The 24,198-nt window shown below is 44.5% G+C and overlaps 11 non-coding genes and 1 pseudogene across 11 annotated transcripts; all 12 read left to right on the plus strand.

The window, feature by feature from the left end:
• The first annotated feature begins 4,850 nt into the window (after positions 1–4,850).
• Positions 4,851–5,032, plus strand: LOC141212507 (U2 spliceosomal RNA). The gene has a single exon (XR_012282257.1). It is a non-coding gene; the product is annotated as a U2 spliceosomal RNA (small nuclear RNA).
• Positions 5,033–6,144: 1,112 nt separating this feature from the next.
• LOC141212419 (U2 spliceosomal RNA) lies at positions 6,145–6,335 on the plus strand. The gene has a single exon (XR_012282179.1). It is a non-coding gene; the product is annotated as a U2 spliceosomal RNA (small nuclear RNA).
• Positions 6,336–7,450: 1,115 nt separating this feature from the next.
• Positions 7,451–7,641, plus strand: LOC141212480 (U2 spliceosomal RNA). The gene has a single exon (XR_012282236.1). It is a non-coding gene; the product is annotated as a U2 spliceosomal RNA (small nuclear RNA).
• Positions 7,642–8,756: 1,115 nt separating this feature from the next.
• LOC141212420 (U2 spliceosomal RNA) lies at positions 8,757–8,947 on the plus strand. Its single transcript, XR_012282180.1, has one exon. It is a non-coding gene; the product is annotated as a U2 spliceosomal RNA (small nuclear RNA).
• Positions 8,948–10,062: 1,115 nt separating this feature from the next.
• Positions 10,063–10,253, plus strand: LOC141212421 (U2 spliceosomal RNA). Its single transcript, XR_012282181.1, has one exon. It is a non-coding gene; the product is annotated as a U2 spliceosomal RNA (small nuclear RNA).
• A 1,115-nt stretch (positions 10,254–11,368) lies between these two features.
• LOC141212422 (U2 spliceosomal RNA) lies at positions 11,369–11,559 on the plus strand. Its single transcript, XR_012282182.1, has one exon. It is a non-coding gene; the product is annotated as a U2 spliceosomal RNA (small nuclear RNA).
• Positions 11,560–12,674: 1,115 nt separating this feature from the next.
• On the plus strand, positions 12,675–12,865 carry LOC141212423 (U2 spliceosomal RNA). Its single transcript, XR_012282183.1, has one exon. It is a non-coding gene; the product is annotated as a U2 spliceosomal RNA (small nuclear RNA).
• A 1,115-nt stretch (positions 12,866–13,980) lies between these two features.
• LOC141212424 (U2 spliceosomal RNA) lies at positions 13,981–14,171 on the plus strand. The gene has a single exon (XR_012282184.1). It is a non-coding gene; the product is annotated as a U2 spliceosomal RNA (small nuclear RNA).
• A 1,115-nt stretch (positions 14,172–15,286) lies between these two features.
• LOC141212425 (U2 spliceosomal RNA) lies at positions 15,287–15,477 on the plus strand. Its single transcript, XR_012282185.1, has one exon. It is a non-coding gene; the product is annotated as a U2 spliceosomal RNA (small nuclear RNA).
• A 1,115-nt stretch (positions 15,478–16,592) lies between these two features.
• On the plus strand, positions 16,593–16,783 carry LOC141212426 (U2 spliceosomal RNA). The gene has a single exon (XR_012282186.1). It is a non-coding gene; the product is annotated as a U2 spliceosomal RNA (small nuclear RNA).
• Positions 16,784–19,549: 2,766 nt separating this feature from the next.
• Positions 19,550–19,740, plus strand: LOC141212427 (U2 spliceosomal RNA). Its single transcript, XR_012282187.1, has one exon. It is a non-coding gene; the product is annotated as a U2 spliceosomal RNA (small nuclear RNA).
• A 1,115-nt stretch (positions 19,741–20,855) lies between these two features.
• Positions 20,856–20,935, plus strand: LOC141212526 (U2 spliceosomal RNA; annotated as a pseudogene).
• The last annotated feature ends 3,263 nt before the right edge of the window (positions 20,936–24,198 follow it).

The raw sequence follows: 24,198 nt of genomic DNA on the forward strand, positions 1-24,198 counted from the left end.
GAATTCTGGATCGTGGAGGAGGATTTCTTCAGGACTGGAGTTCTGGACGCTGCTGAACAGAAGGGATCGAGTCTGGTGCTGTTATTTTTGGACGTCATCGGGCTTTCTTTTGAATTTTCTCTGTGTGGAAATGGAGATGAATTTGGATCAGGACGATGCCTACATGAAGGACACCATCCGGTTTGTGGTGAGTGTGGAATTTAGGCAAGTTAAAAACTTGGACTTTTTGTACAGGAAAGTCTTTACTCCTATCTTGCATATCAGCAAGGATGAGTACTTTTGTGTTCAGTCATTTTCTAACAGAGGAGTACACGATGTGACTTTGAGAGGTGCTGGTGTATGTGAGAGGGTTTTTTCCAGTTTTAGATATGCTGCAGCCTGTGAGCATAGTGAGGTATTGGAAGGAATTTCAGCCACGCCTCGCTTTCAATTTGATCAAAGGATGCTAACAATACATATGTATAACCCTTTCATATCTGATGAGCAAGTGACTTCATACTTAAGAAGGTTTTGCTCCGTATTAATTATGAAAAAACGTTGTACGACTGGTTTTGGGGCCTGGAACGGCAAGAGACTGTATCAGGTCGTTTTTAAAAAGGACCCGTCAGTGGAGGGGGGTGTCTTAAGACCCCCACCAGTCGTGTTCATAAATAGAGATAGAGGCTTTTTGTTTTTTTCTAATATGCCACCATATTGTAAACGATGTCGGAAATATGGCCATATGGATGAAAATTGCGCCCCTTGTGAAGTATGTTCTGGCCCGGTTCATCAGGCGAGAGAGTGCCCAATGCAAGCCAGGCAAACATCTGAGGCTGATGCTGAAGATAAACAAGGGGATGGTGGGCAGATGGAGGATGGAGGATCAGAAAGTTCTTCTAATGTGGCGCAGGAAGTAGAGGTTCTGGCACCTCTAAGTAATAGAGAAAAAAGAGAAGAGAGGAAGAAAGCTGAAGAAAAGAAGAAAGAAGAAAGGAAGAAGGAAGAAAAGAAGAAGGAAGTAAAGAAGAAGGAAGAAAAGAAGAAGGAAGACAAGAAGAAGGAAGACAAGAAGAAAGAAGATAAAAAGAAAGAAGGAGAGAGGAAAGAAGATGGAAGAGAGGAAGGAACATTGGAAGAGGAAAAGGAGGGGCAACAAGGTATTGTGGATACAGTTGCTGCTCTGGCGGTATTATCAGAGATGTCGTCAGGGATTCCTTGTGCCCAGGAAAATATGGACTTAAGTTCAAAATCTTTGAAAAGGAGTACATGGGAAGAAGAGCAACAGGAGATCATGGAGGACTTGGGTGGGAAAAAATCTCGTGGTGACGCGTCTTCTTTGTTTGGGGATGTATCTCCCTCAAGTTCTTCTGATCAAGAATCCTTAATTGTGGATGTGAAATCACCTTTGGTAGATGAGGGCGGAGGGATTAGCCCTGGGCCTATTACTAGAAGATGATTACTGTTGTATCCCTGAATGTTCAGGGGTTGAACAATTTATACAAACGCACTGCATTATATGATTTTTTGAATAATGAGAAATGCGATTTTATTTTTTTACAAGAATGTAATTTAGAAAGGAAAATGAGCTATGAATATTTACGTGGAATATGGAAGGGTAACATGGTTTTTTCTGGTGGGAATGAATTGAAAAGTGATGGGGTGGGTTTTTTGTGCTCTAGTGAGTGGGAGGTGGTGAAGTATGAGGAAATTTACCCTGGTCGTATTCTATGTGTAGAAGTAATGAGGGAGGGTAAAAGGGTGCGTTGTTTTAATATTTATGCTCATACTGAGAAAAATCAAAGATTACATTTATTCGAGATTTTACAGCTTTTTTTATCAGGTGCGGATCCGATTTTAATTGGTGGGGATTTTAACTGCCAGTTAAATAATGTACGGGATGGGTCGGTAACCTGCCTTAAGAACATAATTTCTGCCTTCAGTTTAAAGGATGCATGGGCTATGGATGGTAGTAAAAAAGAATTTGAAGTTACGTGGTCAAACAGAGGTTTTACGTCTAGGATTGATCACTTTTTTATGTCTGATTCTTTTAAATGTTCCTCTTTTAAGACAAGTATTAATCCTTTTTCGGATCATAAGTTATTGGGATGCACTTTAGCAATAGACCCTTGCGGTAAGAAAAAACCTTCGCATTGGAAACTGAATGTTTCTTTATTACAGGGGGAGAATTTTAAAGAAGACTTTAAGGTTTTTTATAATGAATTAAAACTTAACAAAAAGGGTTTTAAGTGTATTTTAGACTGGTGGGATTTTATGAAGGGTAAGATCAGAACCTTCTTTGTTAAATTGGGAAAGAGGAAAGCGTATGAGAAAAGGCAGTTTTATGATGCGTTAAATGCTAATTTGCAGTGTTATTATTATTTTCAAAACAATGGAGTTAATATGGACAGCAGTATTAGTGAGGTAAAGGAGAAAATTCAGAATGCACTAAAAGAGAAGGGAAAAGAAATCATCTTCAACTCTAGGGTAAAGGTCCTGGATGAGGATGAGAAATGCACTAAGTTTTTCTTTAAAAAAATATGTGGAAAAAAGGATTTTATTGAGGTCTTAGAGGGTGAGGTGAGCCCAGAAGGGAAAGCATTGCAGGCCAAAATGTTTTATGATGATCTGTTTTCTCGAAAAAAGATTGATGAATCATTGAAAAACCATTTTTTAGAGGTTCTGGATAAAGCTCTTAGTGAGGAAGAAAAATTACTTTTATCTAGGGAGTTTACTAAGGAGGAGATATTTAATACTATTTGCACTTTACAAAATCAGAAGACACCAGGTGTGGATGGCCTCCCTGTGGAGTTTTACAGGGTTGTGTGGGATATTATAGGGGAAGATTTTTATGAGTTGTTTTCAGAAGTGGAGTCCTCTTTTAATATTCCCAAGTCATGGGCAGAAGGCCTTATTGTTTTATTATATAAAAAAGGAGGAAAAGAACTGATTAAAAATTGGAGGCCTATTACGCTGCTAAATACAGACTATAAAGTATATGCAAAACTATTGGCCAATAGATTAAAGAGTGTGATAGGGTCGGTTATTGAGGTGGATCAGTCTTGTGCAGTCCCGAATCGTAAGATTACCGACACGCTAATCTTACTGAGAGATATAATATGGGATGTGGCTGATAGGAAGCAGGACTTGGCCCTTGTTTCCCTTGATTTTGAGGAGGCATATGATAGGGTTGCTCATGAGTTTTTATTTGCCGTTTTAAAAAAAATAGGATGTCCTGGTGTTTTTATTGAACGTATTAAATGTCTGTATAAGTTATGTTTTAGTAAGATTTCTATTAATGGTTTTTTATCGGAAAATATTAATATTAATTGTGGGGTTAAGCAGGGGTGCCCCCTGTCGCCTATACTTTTCATTTGTGCAATAGAACCCCTTTTAACTGCTTTTAGGAAAGATAAAGTTATTAATGGCTTTTTTATTCCTGGCAGTAGGAATGACCAAGTGAAGGTTTTAGCTTATATGGATGATGTGTCAGTTTTAGTGCGGGACATTAAGAGTCTTCATAGAGTTTTAAGGACAGTTGTGTGGTTTGGTGGAGCATCTGGTTTTAAAATAAATTTAGAAAAATCAGGTGTTTTAACTATGGGTAAATTTCTTTTAAATTCGGATTGCAAGCTGATGAGAGTAATGGAAATTAAAGTTTTAGGGGTATTTTTTACAGAGACATGTGGGAATGTGAGGAATTGGGAGTCCCTGCTTGAAAGGGTAAGGAAAAAGATTGATTTTTGGAACTTGAGAAGTTTAACAATGGAAGGCAAAATCTTGATAATAAAGCAGGTCTTACTTCCGATAATTTTATACATTTCAACTGTTTTTATACCTCCTATTAATGTAATGAAAAAGATAATTAAGTTATGTTTTAATTTCCTATGGAAGTCAAAAATGGAAAGGGTAAAAAGGGAAGAGTTGTACAAAATTAAAGGAAAGGAGGGAAAGGCTTCCCAGACATCAGAACCTTCATTTATGCCAAGTATTTAGCTAATTGCATATGCACTTTATTAGGACCAGTTTCTAGGCTGAAAACCTTTTTAACATACAATTTGGGTTTTTTTATTAGCAAATACAAATGGTTACAAATGCATTTGGATCGGCCATATAAGTTTATGCCATCTGGGAATTATATTATTTTAGAAAGAATTCTGAGGGATTTTAAATTAATGAATATGGATCTTAAAATACTTGGAAATCATAAGAACATTTTAAAAGTCTTAGAAAGCAGGGTGATAGCTAGTCCGGTAGAGCGATTTTCCGATAATGTTGTAGATAAAATTTGGATTAATGCAAATTTTAAGTGTTTGACTAATGAACACAAGGACTTAATATGGTGTAGTATTAAAGACTGTCTGCCAACTCGAGATTTCCAATATAGAAGAGGATTGGTACGGTTTGAAAAATGCCCAAGACGTAAATGTGCTGCTGGCGAAACAGCTATGCACATTTTTTGGAACTGTTGTTATGCGCAATTAGTATGGAGAAAGATTAGTAATTTAGTTAAAGCTCTAAGTGGTGTTAATTTTCTAGATTTTAATAGGATTTTTTACGGGTTGGGTGTCAAGGATGAAGTGTTCAAGGTTGTATGGATAATTTTATCTTGTGTGAAAATGGCGCTTTGGAAAACTCGGAATATTTTGATTTTTAAACATAAGGAAGTATCGGTACAAGAATGTATTAAGTTATGCCTAAGTTATATGTTTTTATATTTCTGGAGAGATAAGGTGTTGTTTGGTGATAAAAAAGCTAATGAAATTTGGAAGCAAAAAGATTGGAATGTACTTACCTTGTGATGTTCTTGTTGCACCATATGTACCCCCCTGTAAAAAATGGAAATTCTAAAGTTAAAATGAAAATAAACTGGAATATGGAAAAAAAAAAAAAAAAAAAAAAATCTGTTCTTATCAGTTTAATATCTGATACGTCCCCTATCTGGGGACCATATATTAAATGGATTTTTAGAACAGGGAGATGGAAAAAGAGCTTGCTCTGTCCACTCCACGCATTGACCTGGTATTGCAGTATCTCCAGGACCGGTGCACCCCTTCTTTAATGCAGTTTCTAAAATCAGAAAGAATTGAATTCAATGTTTTTTGTTCATTTTGCTTGTTTGTCGGATTTTGGGATGGACTCTTTGGCTTTGCTTTTCTTCTCCTCATTGGATTTTTCATGTTCAAAGTTGCAGAAGCCAGATTACAAGCTCATTTTGGTTCAACTTCAGCAACTGTGCATTGCATTGCCATGTAATGTGATGCAATGCTATCTTTCTAGCTCTCCCTTTTTACTTCCTTTTGGATAAACAGACATATTAGGCAAGCATTTTGGAGCTTTCACCTAAATAACTACAGGTGGTGAGATAAGCTGCACAATATAATTGACCTTTCAGTATATTGTTGCACACACACCATCTATTTAGCAAATGCCCTTGTTATCAACAGCAGCCTTTTAAACTCACCTGAGCTAACAGGTATGTGCGCTGGTTACTCTGCTGCGCTTAAAATTTCTTTTTTGGTTTGCTACAATGCCTTTTCTGAAACGTTGTCTCCTTCTGCTGGAACACTGACTTCTTTCATTTAATGCCTGCAGACTATAAAAGAGAACCCAACCCAAAAAGTTTGGTTGATTAGTCTGTGGCATTCTGTTAAACTGTTGCTTATGGCGGTCTCTGTGAGCTTCTCAGCGACATTCAGCCAGCCAGGTATCCTGCCTGCAGTAGATGGAATGTGGCAATGGAACGCTGGCTGCGCGTGTCATAATAGGCTCTGAGCCTTTATATACCTGTGCACAGCAGCAGCCACCTTCAGTCTGCTGCTGGACAGCCAGCAGCAGCAGCAGGAGAGGTATGTAATCAGGAGCCCTCCTGCTAAGGGTAGACAGCTGCTCGTTCCACCCCACCCCCCGCCTTAATTGGTTCTCCTCCCTTCCAACGGTGTTGAGGCGGGTGGGAACAGCAGGGGGTGAAGGTGCTGTGTTTAAAGAGGTGGAGTTATGCAGATCTAAAACGCGTGGATTGCAGCAGCAGCAAGCCGAAAAGTGCAGGCATGTAAGGGATCTAGAGGTTGACAACATGTCTTCTTAACGGGAGTCCAGGAGCTCATCTCCACAAATGGACTTTTCAGGATCCTTGGGTGGCTCCGTAGTTTGAAACCAATTCTGGTTATCGCTTCTCGGCCTTTTGGCTAAGATCAAGTGTAGTATCTGTTCTTATCAGTTTAATATCTGATACGTCCCCTATCTGGGGACCATATATTAAATGGATTTTTAGAACAGGGAGATGGAAAAAGAGCTTGCTCTGTCCACTCCACGCATTGACCTGGTATTGCAGTATCTCCAGGACCGGTGCACCCCTTCTTTAATGCAGTTTCTAAAATCAGAAAGAATTGAATTCAATGTTTTTTGTTCATTTTGCTTGTTTGTCGGATTTTGGGATGGACTCTTTGGCTTTGCTTTTCTTCTCCTCATTGGATTTTTCATGTTCAAAGTTGCAGAAGCCAGATTACAAGCTCATTTTGGTTCAACTTCAGCAACTGTGCATTGCATTGCCATGTAATGTGATGCAATGCTATCTTTCTAGCTCTCCCTTTTTACTTCCTTTTGGATAAACAGACATATTAGGCAAGCATTTTGGAGCTTTCACCTAAATAACTACAGGTGGTGAGATAAGCTGCACAATATAATTGACCTTTCAGTATATTGTTGCACACACACCATCTATTTAGCAAATGCCCTTGTTATCAACAGCAGCCTTTTAAACTCACCTGAGCTAACAGGTATGTGCGCTGGTTACTCTGCTGCGCTTAAAATTTCTTTTTTGGTTTGCTACAATGCCTTTTCTGAAACGTTGTCTCCTTCTGCTGGAACACTGACTTCTTTCATTTAATGCCTGCAGACTATAAAAGAGAACCCAACCCAAAAAGTTTGGTTGATTAGTCTGTGGCATTCTGTTAAACTGTTGCTTATGGCGGTCTCTGTGAGCTTCTCAGCGACATTCAGCCAGCCAGGTATCCTGCCTGCAGTAGATGGAATGTGGCAATGGAACGCTGGCTGCGCGTGTCATAATAGGCTCTGAGCCTTTATATACCTGTGCACAGCAGCAGCCACCTTCAGTCTGCTGCTGGACAGCCAGCAGCAGCAGCAGCAGGAGAGGTATGTAATCAGGAGCCCTCCTGCTAAGGGTAGACAGCTGCTCGTTCCACCCCACCCCCCGCCTTAATTGGTTCTCCTCCCTTCCAACGGTGTTGAGGCGGGTGGGAACAGCAGGGGGTGAAGGTGCTGTGTTTAAAGAGGTGGAGTTATGCAGATCTAAAACGCGTGGATTGCAGCAGCAGCAAGCCGAAAAGTGCAGGCATGTAAGGGATCTAGAGGTTGACAACATGTCTTCTTAACGGGAGTCCAGGAGCTCATCTCCACAAATGGACTTTTCAGGATCCTTGGGTGGCTCCGTAGTTTGAAACCAATTCTGGTTATCGCTTCTCGGCCTTTTGGCTAAGATCAAGTGTAGTATCTGTTCTTATCAGTTTAATATCTGATACGTCCTGTATCTGGGGACCATATATTAAATGGATTTTTAGAACAGGGAGATGGAAAAAGAGCTTGCTCTGTCCACTCCACGCATTGACCTGGTATTGCAGTATCTCCAGGACCGGTGCACCCCTTCTTTAATGCAGTTTCTAAAATCAGAAAGAATTGAATTCAATGTTTTTTGTTCATTTTGCTTGTTTGTCGGATTTTGGGATGGACTCTTTGGCTTTGCTTTTCTTCTCCTCATTGGATTTTTCATGTTCAAAGTTGCAGAAGCCAGATTACAAGCTCATTTTGGTTCAACTTCAGCAACTGTGCATTGCATTGCCATGTAATGTGATGCAATGCTATCTTTCTAGCTCTCCCTTTTTACTTCCTTTTGGATAAACAGACATATTAGGCAAGCATTTTGGAGCTTTCACCTAAATAACTACAGGTGGTGAGATAAGCTGCACAATATAATTGACCTTTCAGTATATTGTTGCACACACACCATCTATTTAGCAAATGCCCTTGTTATCAACAGCAGCCTTTTAAACTCACCTGAGCTAACAGGTATGTGCGCTGGTTACTCTGCTGCGCTTAAAATTTCTTTTTTGGTTTGCTACAATGCCTTTTCTGAAACGTTGTCTCCTTCTGCTGGAACACTGACTTCTTTCATTTAATGCCTGCAGACTATAAAAGAGAACCCAACCCAAAAAGTTTGGTTGATTAGTCTGTGGCATTCTGTTAAACTGTTGCTTATGGCGGTCTCTGTGAGCTTCTCAGCGACATTCAGCCAGCCAGGTATCCTGCCTGCAGTAGATGGAATGTGGCAATGGAACGCTGGCTGCGCGTGTCATAATAGGCTCTGAGCCTTTATATACCTGTGCACAGCAGCAGCCACCTTCAGTCTGCTGCTGGACAGCCAGCAGCAGCAGCAGCAGGAGAGGTATGTAATCAGGAGCCCTCCTGCTAAGGGTAGACAGCTGCTCGTTCCACCCCACCCCCCGCCTTAATTGGTTTTCCTCCCTTCCAACGGTGTTGAGGCAGGTGGGAACAGCAGGGGGTGAAGGTGCTGTGTTTAAAGAGGTGGAGTTATGCAGATCTAAAACGCGTGGATTGCAGCAGCAGCAAGCCGAAAAGTGCAGGCATGTAAGGGATCTAGAGGTTGACAACATGTCTTCTTAACGGGAGTCCAGGAGCTCATCTCCACAAATGGACTTTTCAGGATCCTTGGGTGGCTCCGTAGTTTGAAACCAATTCTGGTTATCGCTTCTCGGCCTTTTGGCTAAGATCAAGTGTAGTATCTGTTCTTATCAGTTTAATATCTGATACGTCCCCTATCTGGGGACCATATATTAAATGGATTTTTAGAACAGGGAGATGGAAAAAGAGCTTGCTCTGTCCACTCCACGCATTGACCTGGTATTGCAGTATCTCCAGGACCGGTGCACCCCTTCTTTAATGCAGTTTCTAAAATCAGAAAGAATTGAATTCAATGTTTTTTGTTCATTTTGCTTGTTTGTCGGATTTTGGGATGGACTCTTTGGCTTTGCTTTTCTTCTCCTCATTGGATTTTTCATGTTCAAAGTTGCAGAAGCCAGATTACAAGCTCATTTTGGTTCAACTTCAGCAACTGTGCATTGCATTGCCATGTAATGTGATGCAATGCTATCTTTCTAGCTCTCCCTTTTTACTTCCTTTTGGATAAACAGACATATTAGGCAAGCATTTTGGAGCTTTCACCTAAATAACTACAGGTGGTGAGATAAGCTGCACAATATAATTGACCTTTCAGTATATTGTTGCACACACACCATCTATTTAGCAAATGCCCTTGTTATCAACAGCAGCCTTTTAAACTCACCTGAGCTAACAGGTATGTGCGCTGGTTACTCTGCTGCGCTTAAAATTTCTTTTTTGGTTTGCTACAATGCCTTTTCTGAAACGTTGTCTCCTTCTGCTGGAACACTGACTTCTTTCATTTAATGCCTGCAGACTATAAAAGAGAACCCAACCCAAAAAGTTTGGTTGATTAGTCTGTGGCATTCTGTTAAACTGTTGCTTATGGCGGTCTCTGTGAGCTTCTCAGCGACATTCAGCCAGCCAGGTATCCTGCCTGCAGTAGATGGAATGTGGCAATGGAACGCTGGCTGCGCGTGTCATAATAGGCTCTGAGCCTTTATATACCTGTGCACAGCAGCAGCCACCTTCAGTCTGCTGCTGGACAGCCAGCAGCAGCAGCAGCAGGAGAGGTATGTAATCAGGAGCCCTCCTGCTAAGGGTAGACAGCTGCTCGTTCCACCCCACCCCCCGCCTTAATTGGTTCTCCTCCCTTCCAACGGTGTTGAGGCGGGTGGGAACAGCAGGGGGTGAAGGTGCTGTGTTTAAAGAGGTGGAGTTATGCAGATCTAAAACGCGTGGATTGCAGCAGCAGCAAGCCGAAAAGTGCAGGCATGTAAGGGATCTAGAGGTTGACAACATGTCTTCTTAACGGGAGTCCAGGAGCTCATCTCCACAAATGGACTTTTCAGGATCCTTGGGTGGCTCCGTAGTTTGAAACCAATTCTGGTTATCGCTTCTCGGCCTTTTGGCTAAGATCAAGTGTAGTATCTGTTCTTATCAGTTTAATATCTGATACGTCCCCTATCTGGGGACCATATATTAAATGGATTTTTAGAACAGGGAGATGGAAAAAGAGCTTGCTCTGTCCACTCCACGCATTGACCTGGTATTGCAGTATCTCCAGGACCGGTGCACCCCTTCTTTAATGCAGTTTCTAAAATCAGAAAGAATTGAATTCAATGTTTTTTGTTCATTTTGCTTGTTTGTCGGATTTTGGGATGGACTCTTTGGCTTTGCTTTTCTTCTCCTCATTGGATTTTTCATGTTCAAAGTTGCAGAAGCCAGATTACAAGCTCATTTTGGTTCAACTTCAGCAACTGTGCATTGCATTGCCATGTAATGTGATGCAATGCTATCTTTCTAGCTCTCCCTTTTTACTTCCTTTTGGATAAACAGACATATTAGGCAAGCATTTTGGAGCTTTCACCTAAATAACTACAGGTGGTGAGATAAGCTGCACAATATAATTGACCTTTCAGTATATTGTTGCACACACACCATCTATTTAGCAAATGCCCTTGTTATCAACAGCAGCCTTTTAAACTCACCTGAGCTAACAGGTATGTGCGCTGGTTACTCTGCTGCGCTTAAAATTTCTTTTTTGGTTTGCTACAATGCCTGTTCTGAAACGTTGTCTCCTTCTGCTGGAACACTGACTTCTTTCATTTAATGCCTGCAGACTATAAAAGAGAACCCAACCCAAAAAGTTTGGTTGATTAGTCTGTGGCATTCTGTTAAACTGTTGCTTATGGCGGTCTCTGTGAGCTTCTCAGCGACATTCAGCCAGCCAGGTATCCTGCCTGCAGTAGATGGAATGTGGCAATGGAACGCTGGCTGCGCGTGTCATAATAGGCTCTGAGCCTTTATATACCTGTGCACAGCAGCAGCCACCTTCAGTCTGCTGCTGGACAGCCAGCAGCAGCAGCAGCAGGAGAGGTATGTAATCAGGAGCCCTCCTGCTAAGGGTAGACAGCTGCTTGTTCCACCCCACCCCCCGCCTTAATTGGTTCTCCTCCCTTCCAACGGTGTTGAGGCGGGTGGGAACAGCAGGGGGTGAAGGTGCTGTGTTTAAAGAGGTGGAGTTATGCAGATCTAAAACGCGTGGATTGCAGCAGCAGCAAGCCGAAAAGTGCAGGCATGTAAGGGATCTAGAGGTTGACAACATGTCTTCTTAACGGGAGTCCAGGAGCTCATCTCCACAAATGGACTTTTCAGGATCCTTGGGTGGCTCCGTAGTTTGAAACCAATTCTGGTTATCGCTTCTCGGCCTTTTGGCTAAGATCAAGTGTAGTATCTGTTCTTATCAGTTTAATATCTGATACGTCCCCTATCTGGGGACCATATATTAAATGGATTTTTAGAACAGGGAGATGGAAAAAGAGCTTGCTCTGTCCACTCCACGCATTGACCTGGTATTGCAGTATCTCCAGGACCGGTGCACCCCTTCTTTAATGCAGTTTCTAAAATCAGAAAGAATTGAATTCAATGTTTTTTGTTCATTTTGCTTGTTTGTCGGATTTTGGGATGGACTCTTTGGCTTTGCTTTTCTTCTCCTCATTGGATTTTTCATGTTCAAAGTTGCAGAAGCCAGATTACAAGCTCATTTTGGTTCAACTTCAGCAACTGTGCATTGCATTGCCATGTAATGTGATGCAATGCTATCTTTCTAGCTCTCCCTTTTTACTTCCTTTTGGATAAACAGACATATTAGGCAAGCATTTTGGAGCTTTCACCTAAATAACTACAGGTGGTGAGATAAGCTGCACAATATAATTGACCTTTCAGTATATTGTTGCACACACACCATCTATTTAGCAAATGCCCTTGTTATCAACAGCAGCCTTTTAAACTCACCTGAGCTAACAGGTATGTGCGCTGGTTACTCTGCTGCGCTTAAAATTTCTTTTTTGGTTTGCTACAATGCCTTTTCTGAAACGTTGTCTCCTTCTGCTGGAACACTGACTTCTTTCATTTAATGCCTGCAGACTATAAAAGAGAACCCAACCCAAAAAGTTTGGTTGATTAGTCTGTGGCATTCTGTTAAACTGTTGCTTATGGCGGTCTCTGTGAGCTTCTCAGCGACATTCAGCCAGCCAGGTATCCTGCCTGCAGTAGATGGAATGTGGCAATGGAACGCTGGCTGCGCGTGTCATAATAGGCTCTGAGCCTTTATATACCTGTGCACAGCAGCAGCCACCTTCAGTCTGCTGCTGGACAGCCAGCAGCAGCAGCAGCAGGAGAGGTATGTAATCAGGAGCCCTCCTGCTAAGGGTAGACAGCTGCTCGTTCCACCCCACCCCCCGCCTTAATTGGTTCTCCTCCCTTCCAACGGTGTTGAGGCGGGTGGGAACAGCAGGGGGTGAAGGTGCTGTGTTTAAAGAGGTGGAGTTATGCAGATCTAAAACGCGTGGATTGCAGCAGCAGCAAGCCGAAAAGTGCAGGCATGTAAGGGATCTAGAGGTTGACAACATGTCTTCTTAACGGGAGTCCAGGAGCTCATCTCCACAAATGGACTTTTCAGGATCCTTGGGTGGCTCCGTAGTTTGAAACCAATTCTGGTTATCGCTTCTCGGCCTTTTGGCTAAGATCAAGTGTAGTATCTGTTCTTATCAGTTTAATATCTGATACGTCCCCTATCTGGGGACCATATATTAAATGGATTTTTAGAACAGGGAGATGGAAAAAGAGCTTGCTCTGTCCACTCCACGCATTGACCTGGTATTGCAGTATCTCCAGGACCGGTGCACCCCTTCTTTAATGCAGTTTCTAAAATCAGAAAGAATTGAATTCAATGTTTTTTGTTCATTTTGCTTGTTTTTCGGATTTTGGGATGGACTCTTTGGCTTTGCTTTTCTTCTCCTCATTGGATTTTTCATGTTCAAAGTTGCAGAAGCCAGATTACAAGCTCATTTTGGTTCAACTTCAGCAACTGTGCATTGCATTGCCATGTAATGTGATGCAATGCTATCTTTCTAGCTCTCCCTTTTTACTTCCTTTTGGATAAACAGACATATTAGGCAAGCATTTTGGAGCTTTCACCTAAATAACTACAGGTGGTGAGATAAGCTGCACAATATAATTGACCTTTCAGTATATTGTTGCACACACACCATCTATTTAGCAAATGCCCTTGTTATCAACAGCAGCCTTTTAAACTCACCTGAGCTAACAGGTATGTGCGCTGGTTACTCTGCTGCGCTTAAAATTTCTTTTTTGGTTTGCTACAATGCCTTTTCTGAAACGTTGTCTCCTTCTGCTGGAACACTGACTTCTTTCATTTAATGCCTGCAGACTATAAAAGAGAACCCAACCCAAAAAGTTTGGTTGATTAGTCTGTGGCATTCTGTTAAACTGTTGCTTATGGCGGTCTCTGTGAGCTTCTCAGCGACATTCAGCCAGCCAGGTATCCTGCCTGCAGTAGATGGAATGTGGCAATGGAACGCTGGCTGCGCGTGTCATAATAGGCTCTGAGCCTTTATATACCTGTGCACAGCAGCAGCCACCTTCAGTCTGCTGCTGGACAGCCAGCAGCAGCAGCAGCAGGAGAGGTATGTAATCAGGAGCCCTCCTGCTAAGGGTAGACAGCTGCTCGTTCCACCCCACCCCCCGCCTTAATTGGTTCTCCTCCCTTCCAACGGTGTTGAGGCGGGTGGGAACAGCAGGGGGTGAAGGTGCTGTGTTTAAAGAGGTGGAGTTATGCAGATCTAAAACGCGTGGATTGCAGCAGCAGCAAGCCGAAAAGTGCAGGCATGTAAGGGATCTAGAGGTTGACAACATGTCTTCTTAACGGGAGTCCAGGAGCTCATCTCCACAAATGGACTTTTCAGGATCCTTGGGTGGCTCCGTAGTTTGAAACCAATTCTGGTTATCGCTTCTCGGCCTTTTGGCTAAGATCAAGTGTAGTATCTGTTCTTATCAGTTTAATATCTGATACGTCCCCTATCTGGGGACCATATATTAAATGGATTTTTAGAACAGGGAGATGGAAAAAGAGCTTGCTCTGTCCACTCCACGCATTGACCTGGTATTGCAGTATCTCCAGGACCGGTGCACCCCTTCTTTAATGCAGTTTCTAAAATCAGAAAGAATTGAATTCAATGTTTTTTGTTCATTTTGCTTGTTTGTCGGATTTTGGGATGGACTCTTTGGCTTTGCTTTTCTTCTCCTCATTGGATTTTTCATGTTCAAAGTTGCAGAAGCCAGATTACAAGCTCATTTTGGTTCAACTTCAGCAACTGTGCATTGCATTGCCATGTAATGTGATGCAATGCTATCTTTCTAGCTCTCCCTTTTTACTTCCTTTTGGATAAACAGACATATTAGGCAAGCATTTTGGAGCTTTCACCTAAATAACTACAGGTGGTGAGATAAGCTGCACAATATAATTGACCTTTCAGTATATTGTTGCACACACACCATCTATTTAGCAAATGCCCTTGTTATCAACAGCAGCCTTTTAAACTCACCTGAGCTAACAGGTATGTGCGCTGGTTACTCTGCTGCGCTTAAAATTTCTTTTTTGGTTTGCTACAATGCCTTTTCTGAAACGTTGTCTCCTTCTGCTGGAACACTGACTTCTTTCATTTAATGCCTGCAGACTATAAAAGAGAACCCAACCCAAAAAGTTTGGTTGATTAGTCTGTGGCATTCTGTTAAACTGTTGCTTATGGCGGTCTCTGTGAGCTTCTCAGCGACATTCAGCCAGCCAGGTATCCTGCCTGCAGTAGATGGAATGTGGCAATGGAACGCTGGCTGCGCGTGTCATAATAGGCTCTGAGCCTTTATATACCTGTGCACAGCAGCAGCCACCTTCAGTCTGCTGCTGGACAGCCAGCAGCAGCAGCAGCAGGAGAGGTATGTAATCAGGAGCCCTCCTGCTAAGGGTAGACAGCTGCTCGTTCCACCCCACCCCCCGCCTTAATTGGTTCTCCTCCCTTCCAACGGTGTTGAGGCGGGTGGGAACAGCAGGGGGTGAAGGTGCTGTGTTTAAAGAGGTGGAGTTATGCAGATCTAAAACGCGTGGATTGCAGCAGCAGCAAGCCGAAAAGTGCAGGCATGTAAGGGATCTAGAGGTTGACAACATGTCTTCTTAACGGGAGTCCAGGAGCTCATCTCCACAAATGGACTTTTCAGGATCCTTGGGTGGCTCCGTAGTTTGAAACCAATTCTGGTTATCGCTTCTCGGCCTTTTGGCTAAGATCAAGTGTAGTATCTGTTCTTATCAGTTTAATATCTGATACGTCCCCTATCTGGGGACCATATATTAAATGGATTTTTAGAACAGGGAGATGGAAAAAGAGCTTGCTCTGTCCACTCCACGCATTGACCTGGTATTGCAGTATCTCCAGGACCGGTGCACCCCTTCTTTAATGCAGTTTCTAAAATCAGAAAGAATTGAATTCAATGTTTTTTGTTCATTTTGCTTGTTTTTCGGATTTTGGGATGGACTCTTTGGCTTTGCTTTTCTTCTCCTCATTGGATTTTTCATGTTCAAAGTTGCAGAAGCCAGATTACAAGCTCATTTTGGTTCAACTTCAGCAACTGTGCATTGCATTGCCATGTAATGTGATGCAATGCTATCTTTCTAGCTCTCCCTTTTTACTTCCTTTTGGATAAACAGACATATTAGGCAAGCATTTTGGAGCTTTCACCTAAATAACTACAGGTGGTGAGATAAGCTGCACAATATAATTGACCTTTCAGTATATTGTTGCACACACACCATCTATTTAGCAAATGCCCTTGTTATCAACAGCAGCCTTTTAAACTCACCTGAGCTAACAGGTATGTGCGCTGGTTACTCTGCTGCGCTTAAAATTTCTTTTTTGGTTTGCTACAATGCCTTTTCTGAAACGTTGTCTCCTTCTGCTGGAACACTGACTTCTTTCATTTAATGCCTGCAGACTATAAAAGAGAACCCAACCCAAAAAGTTTGGTTGATTAGTCTGTGGCATTCTGTTAAACTGTTGCTTATGGCGGTCTCTGTGAGCTTCTCAGCGACATTCAGCCAGCCAGGTATCCTGCCTGCAGTAGATGGAATGTGGCAATGGAACGCTGGCTGCGCGTGTCATAATAGGCTCTGAGCCTTTATATACCTGTGCACAGCAGCAGCCACCTTCAGTCTGCTGCTGGACAGCCAGCAGCAGCAGCAGCAGGAGAGGTATGTAATCAGGAGCCCTCCTGCTAAGGGTAGACAGCTGCTCGTTCCACCCCACCCCCCGCCTTAATTGGTTCTCCTCCCTTCCAACGGTGTTGAGGCGGGTGGGAACAGCAGGGGGTGAAGGTGCTGTGTTTAAAGAGGTGGAGTTATGCAGATCTAAAACGCGTGGATTGCAGCAGCAGCAAGCCGAAAAGTGCAGGCATGTAAGGGATCTAGAGGTTGACAACATGTCTTCTTAACGGGAGTCCAGGAGCTCATCTCCACAAATGGACTTTTCAGGATCCTTGGGTGGCTCCGTAGTTTGAAACCAATTCTGGTTATCGCTTCTCGGCCTTTTGGCTAAGATCAAGTGTAGTATCTGTTCTTATCAGTTTAATATCTGATACGTCCCCTATCTGGGGACCATATATTAAATGGATTTTTAGAACAGGGAGATGGAAAAAGAGCTTGCTCTGTCCACTCCACGCATTGACCTGGTATTGCAGTATCTCCAGGACCGGTGCACCCCTTCTTTAATGCAGTTTCTAAAATCAGAAAGAATTGAATTCAATGTTTTTTGTTCATTTTGCTTGTTTGTCGGATTTTGGGATGGACTCTTTGGCTTTGCTTTTCTTCTCCTCATTGGATTTTTCATGTTCAAAGTTGCAGAAGCCAGATTACAAGCTCATTTTGGTTCAACTTCAGCAACTGTGCATTGCATTGCCATGTAATGTGATGCAATGCTATCTTTCTAGCTCTCCCTTTTTACTTCCTTTTGGATAAACAGACATATTAGGCAAGCATTTTGGAGCTTTCACCTAAATAACTATAGGTGGTGAGATAAGCTGCACAATATAATTGACCTTTCAGTATACAGTTATATCAAAAAGTTTGGGCACCCCTATTAATCTTAAGCTTAATGTTTTATAAAAATTGGTGTTTTTGCAACAGCTATTTCAGTTTGATATATGTAATAACTGTTGGAAACAGTAATGTTTCTGCCTTGAAATGAGGTTTATTGTACTAACAGAAAATGTGCAATCTGCATTCAAACAAAATTTGACAGGTGCATAAGTATGGGCACCCTTATCATTTTCTTGTTTTAAGTACTCCTACCTACTTTTTACTGACTTACTAAAGCACTTTTTTGGGTTTTGTAACCTCATTGAGCTTTGAACTTCATAGCCAGGTGTATGCAATCATGAGAAAAGCTACTTAAAGTGGCCACTTGCAAGTTTTTCTCCTGTTTGAATCTCCTCTGAAGAGTGGCATCATGGGCTCCTCAAAACGACTGTCAAATGATCTGAAAACAAAGTTATTCAACATAGTTGTTCAGGGGAAGGATACAAAAAGCTGTCTCAGAGATTTAACCTGTCAGTTTCCACTGTGAGGAACATAGTAAGGAAATGGAAGAACACAGGGAAAGTTCTTGTTAAGGCCAGAAGTGGCAGGCCAAGAAAAACATCAGAAAGGCAGAGAAGAAGAATGGTGAGATCAGTCAAGGACAATCCTCAGACCACCTCCAGAGAGCTGCAGCATCAACTTGCTGCAGATGGTGTCACTGTGCATCGGTCAACTATACAACGCACTTTGCACAAGGAGAAGCTGTATGGGAGAGTGATGCGAAAGAAGCCGTTTCTGCAAGCATGCCACAAACAGAGTCGGCTGAGGTATGCAAAAGCACATTTGGAGAAGCCAATTTCTTTTTGGAAGAAGGTCCTGTGGACTGATGAAACCAAGATTGAGTTGTTTGGTCATACAAAAAGGCGTTATGCATGGCGGCAAAAAAACACAGCATTCCAAGAAAAACACTTGCTACCCACAGTAAAATTTTGTGGAGGTTCCATCATGCTTTGGGGCTGTGTGGCCAATGCCGGCACCGGGAATCTTGTTAAAGTTGAGGGACGCATGGATTCCACTCAGTATCAGCAGATTCTTGACAATAATGTTCAAGAATCAGTGATAAAGTTGAAGTTACGCAGGGGATGGATCTTTCAGCGAGACAATGATCCAAAACACCGCTCCAAATCTACTCAGGCATTCATGTAGAGGAGCAATTACAATGTTCTGGAATCGCCATCCCAGTCCCCAGACATGAATATCATTGAACATCTGGGGGATCATTTGAAGAGGGCTGTCCATGCTCGGCGACCATCAAACTTAACTGAACTGGAATTGTTTTGTAAAGAGGAATGGTCAAAAATACCTTCATCCAGGATCCAGGAACTCATTAAAAGCTACAGGAAGCGACGAGAGGCTGTTATTTTTGCAAAAGGAGGATCTACTAAATATTAATGTCACTTTTCTGGTGAGGTGCCCATACTTATGCACCTGTCAAATTTTGTTTGAATGCAGAGTGCACATTTTCTGTTAGTACAATAAACCTCATTTCAAGGCAGAAACATTACTGTGTCCAACAGTTATTACATATATCAAACTGAAATAGCTGTTGCAAAAACACCAATTTTTATAAAACATTAAGCTTAAGATTAATAGGGGTGCCCAAACTTTTTCATATAACTGTATTGTTGCACACACACCATCTATTTAGCAAATGCCCTTGTTATCAACAGCAGCCTTTTAAACTCACCTGAGCTAACAGGTATGTGCGCTGGTTACTCTGCTGCGCTTAAAATTTCCTTTTTGGTTTGCTACAATGCCTTTTCTGAAACGTTGTCTCCTTCTGCTGGAACACTGACTTCTTTCATTTAATGCCTGCAGACTATAAAAGAGAACCCAACCCAAAAAGTTTGGTTGATTAGTCTGTGGCATTCTGTTAAACTGTTGCTTATGGCGGTCTCTGTGAGCTTCTCAGCGACATTCAGCCAGCCAGGTATCCTGCCTGCAGTAGATGGAATGTGGCAATGGAACGCTGGCTGCGCGTGTCATAATAGGCTCTGAGCCTTTATATACCTGTGCACAGCAGCAGCCACCTTCAGTCTGCTGCTGGACAGCCAGCAGCAGCAGCAGCAGGAGAGGTATGTAATCAGGAGCCCTCCTGCTAAGGGTAGACAGCTGCTCGTTCCACCCCACCCCCCGTCTTAATTGGTTCTCCTCCCTTCCAACGGTGTTGAGGCGGGTGGGAACAGCAGGGGGTGAAGGTGCTGTGTTTAAAGAGGTGGAGTTATGCAGATCTAAAACGCGTGGATTGCAGCAGCAGCAAGCCGAAAAGTGCAGGCATGTAAGGGATCTAGAGGTTGACAACATGTCTTCTTAACGGGAGTCCAGGAGCTCATCTCCACAAATGGACTTTTCAGGATCCTTGGGTGGCTCCGTAGTTTGAAACCAATTCTGGTTATCGCTTCTCGGCCTTTTGGCTAAGATCAAGTGTAGTATCTGTTCTTATCAGTTTAATATCTGATACGTCCCCTATCTGGGGACCATATATTAAATGGATTTTTAGAACAGGGAGATGGAAAAAGAGCTTGCTCTGTCCACTCCACGCATTGACCTGGTATTGCAGTATCTCCAGGACCGGTGCACCCCTTCTTTAATGCAGTTTCTAAAATCAGAAAGAATTGAATTCAATGTTTTTTGTTCATTTTGCTTGTTTGTCGGATTTTGGGATGGACTCTTTGGCTTTGCTTTTCTTCTCCTCATTGGATTTTTCATGTTCAAAGTTGCAGAAGCCAGATTACAAGCTCATTTTGGTTCAACTTCAGCAACTGTGCATTGCATTGCCATGTAATGTGATGCAATGCTATCTTTCTAGCTCTCCCTTTTTACTTCCTTTTGGATAAACAGACATATTAGGCAAGCATTTTGGAGCTTTCACCTAAATAACTACAGGTGGTGAGATAAGCTGCACAATATAATTGACCTTTCAGTATATTGTTGCACACACACCATCTATTTAGCAAATGCCCTTGTTATCAACAGCAGCCTTTTAAACTCACCTGAGCTAACAGGTATGTGCGCTGGTTACTCTGCTGCGCTTAAAATTTCTTTTTTGGTTTGCTACAATGCCTTTTCTAAAACGTTGTCTCCTTCTGCTGGAACACTGACTTCTTTCATTTAATGCCTGCAGACTATAAAAGAGAACCCAACCCAAAAAGTTTGGTTGATTAGTCTGTGGCATTCTGTTAAACTGTTGCTTATGGCGGTCTCTGTGAGCTTCTCAGCGACATTCAGCCAGCCAGGTATCCTGCCTGCAGTAGATGGAATGTGGCAATGGAACGCTGGCTGCGCGTGTCATAATAGGCTCTGAGCCTTTATATACCTGTGCACAGCAGCAGCCACCTTCAGTCTGCTGCTGGACAGCCAGCAGCAGCAGCAGCAGGAGAGGTATGTAATCAGGAGCCCTCCTGCTAAGGGTAGACAGCTGCTCGTTCCACCCCACCCCCCGCCTTAATTGGTTCTCCTCCCTTCCAACGGTGTTGAGGCGGGTGGGAACAGCAGGGGGTGAAGGTGCTGTGTTTAAAGAGGTGGAGTTATGCAGATCTAAAACGCGTGGATTGCAGCAGCAGCAAGCCGAAAAGTGCAGGCATGTAAGGGATCTAGAGGTTGACAACATGTCTTCTTAACGGGAGTCCAGGAGCTCATCTCCACAAATGGACTTTTCAGGATCCTTGGGTGGCTCCGTAGTTTGAAACCAATTCTGGTTATCGCTTCTCGGCCTTTTGGCTAAAATCAAGTGTAGTATCTGTTCTTTTAAGAACACAAGAGCTACGATCTACACTTGATGAGAGCGATCGAACTCGGAAGGAGAAGAGCTTCGGAGCCCAGCTGACATCAGAGAACGAAGGCGGATATCGGTGGGAGGAAGAAGCTCTAAAGAATCCAGAAGAAGACGAAGACTCGGAGAAGAATCGGGCTGTCCTGTGGAATCTTCGAGGAAGAAAATCATCGAGACAAAGACCTTTCGGGGAATTTGTCCAGAACACGACGGGAGAAGAATCTCCATAGCTCCACCCATTCCGGGAAGAGTTCCAGATCCAGCTCCAAGAAGTAACTGCAGGAGGAAAGCCATGGCAAGCGCAGCGAGGAAGGCCGAAAAGAAGAGCCTGGAGCTGGGGACAGCCAGGAGGGCCCAGCCAGGAGCCGATTCTGACCCCAAGGACTCTGCCTCCACGACTGGCCAGCAGAAGGGACCCCAGAAGCCCCGCCACGAAGCTCCAGCCCTGGAGCCATGGATGCGGCAGACGGTGGCCCTGAAGCTGAAGGAAGTGGATGGGAGGGTGCCGGACATGTCCTCGGACGTGTTCTGCCAGAAGATGCTGCTGGATCGAGGCTTCTCCAGGTCGGACACCCTCAGCATCCAGACCTTCTTGACGGGGATCTTCTTCGTCACCTTCGCCACTGTGAACACCTGCAGGAGGTTCTGGGAAATGGTAAGCGCAAAAGGACCGGATAATTCTTTCTCTGCCTTTACAGGTAGCTGCCCTATCCAGAGGGATGAAAGGAGGATCACGGTCTCCATGCGCAACCCGCACACCCCAGGCCAAGACATCTGTACCTTCCTGAGACGCTTCTGTTTGGTTGTGAAGGAACCCTCTCACATCCTGAATGGACTCGGCTTCTGGACAGGTAAGTGGTCGGTGACCGTTAGACTTCACAGGGACCTGGCGTACTCAGACGGACTTCGGCACCTGCCCCCGACATTCTCCCTGGGCAACTCCTACGGCCTCATCTATTACCCGGACATGCCGCGGAACTGCAGGAGATGCGGCAAGAACGGCCACGAGATGAAGGACTGCAAGGAGGATGCCTGCAGGATTTGTCGAGTGACGGGACACAGCTCGAAGGACTGCCCGAAGAAGACGTCCTGCAACCTGTGTGGGCTGGCGGCTCATCTGTACAAGGATTGCCCCAGGCGTGAGAGATCCTGGGCATCGGTGGTTGCGACGACCCCAGCTACGGAGGACAAGGCCCCGACGACCAGGCCTGTGAAGGTCAAGGACGCGACGACCAAGGCCCCAGCGGCCAAGGCCGAGACGACCAAGGCCAAAGCGGTCAAGGAGTCGGTGGCCAAAGCCCCAGCGACGGTCCCAGCAGCTCCGAAGCAGAAGAAAAAGTCAAAGGAGGGTAAGAGTTCTGTCACCCCTCTCTCGATCCCTCCCCCTGCCACCCCCGTCCAATCCCCCCCCACCCCGGCCACCCCTGCTGAGGATTCCACTTCCTCTTCCTCCTTCCCCTACTCCTCAGCAGGTGTCCTTTCCCCTGCCCCGGCAGCCACTCTCCCTCCCCAGACCATGGTAGCGGTGGAATTAACCTTTCCTCCACCCGCCGCTATCTATTCCGAGGAGGATTTTCCCCTTCTTGTCTCCCCAGTTCCAACCCGGGGAAAGAGGAAGGTGGAGGACAGCCCTGCTACTGAATCCTCCAAAAAGAAGATTCTGGATTTCGTAGGCGAAAAGGAGGATACCCTCCCTGAGCCAGAAGAGATGGAGCACATGGTTGAGACCCTGGTGGCCGAGCCAGAAGAGGAGGAACTGGTGGTCGCCGAGATTGAGGCCGCGCTGCTTGACCAGATATAGGAAGAGGGCCTGCTGGTGATCCCGTCACCAGCAGTCAACACCGACGAGGGACCACCCGACCGGAGTGGTAACTAAGGTGTATTGCCTGCGCTAACTTTTTCTTTTTTCCCTACATGATGGCTAATATTAACTTATTTTCCATTAATGTCAGGAGCATCAAGGACAAGTTCAGACGTCAGACTATTTATGCCTTCCTTACTTCCCAGTTGTGTGATGTTTATATGTTGCAGGAATGTTCCCTTCCCTCCTCTAGGTCCTTCAAACATCTGGCCAGGGAGTGGTCCCACGGTCCATCCTACTGGTCCGGTGGGGGTGACTGCAAGTCTGCGGGGGTCGCAATTCTGATCAGGGGGGGCGCATTCACGCTTGAGTCCGTCCAGGAGCTCATCTGCGGCAGGGCTCTTGTTGTAGATGGCAACTGGGCGGGGGAACCTGTCAGGTTCATCAACGTGTATGCGTCCCCACTGAAGAATGAGCGTTTGGAGCTTTTCCAGACCCTGCGGCTTCAGCTTGCCACCACCAGGACCTTAGTGATGGCCGGGGATTTCAACTGCCCCATCGAGGAGGACGGTCGTAGTTCTGGCACATCTGCCAAGTTGGACATCACGTCCAAGCTGCTCATCGAGATGGTAACCGAGGCCTCTCTTCAGGACGTGGTGGGCTCCATGGGGAGAGGCTCCACGAACTATTCGTGGAGCCGACCCGATGGCTCACTCCGCTCCAGGATTGACTTTGTGTTCACCTCTCGGGCAGTCAGGCAGAGTAGGCACTCGATGGTCTCCTGCTTCTTCTCCGACCACAGAGCCATTCACTTACAAGGTGTCCTCGGCGACGGTTTTCCGTCCGGCCCCGGCTCCTGGAAGCTGAATTGTGCTCTGCTGGCTCAGGATGAAGTCGTGGAGGAGCTGAGAGCAGCCTACGCAATGTGGCAGTCCTACAAGGGTAGCTTCCAAACAGTCTCTGATTGGTGGGAATATGTTAAACTTGAGTTTCGCTGTTTCTTTCAGGCCAAGGGTCGACAACAGGAGTGTGAGAAGAGGAGGGACTTCAGAGGGCTGCAGCGCGAGCTGCGGTCGCTGCAGGACCTTCTTCACTGCGGCTGGGACGTGAGGGAGGAGCTGGAGGAGACCAAGAAGAGCCTGAAAAGGCACTTTGAGGAGGAGTCCAAGCGAATCATCTTCCGTTCCAAAGTGGAGAATCTGGAGAAGGGTGAGAAATGTAACTCATTCTTTTTCAGGAAACTTCATGCCGGTCACACGCCCCTGAACGAGCTGCGAGACGAGAGCGGAAACATGCGACGTGGGAAGGAGGACGTGATGAGGGTCGTCAGCGACTTCTACAGCGAACTCTACTCCCACAAGACTACCGACCCCGACGCTGCTGATAAGTTCCTGTCAGGTATCACTAACCATCTTGATCCTGCAGGCACGGCAGCCTTGGACAAACCTCTGATGGTGGGCGAATTGCTCT

Source organism: Phyllobates terribilis, unplaced genomic scaffold, assembly GCF_046119375.1.
Source record: "Phyllobates terribilis strain yellow unplaced genomic scaffold, ASM4611937v1 Scaffold_175__1_contigs__length_3988992, whole genome shotgun sequence".
NCBI classification, from domain to species: domain Eukaryota; kingdom Metazoa; phylum Chordata; class Amphibia; order Anura; family Dendrobatidae; genus Phyllobates; species Phyllobates terribilis.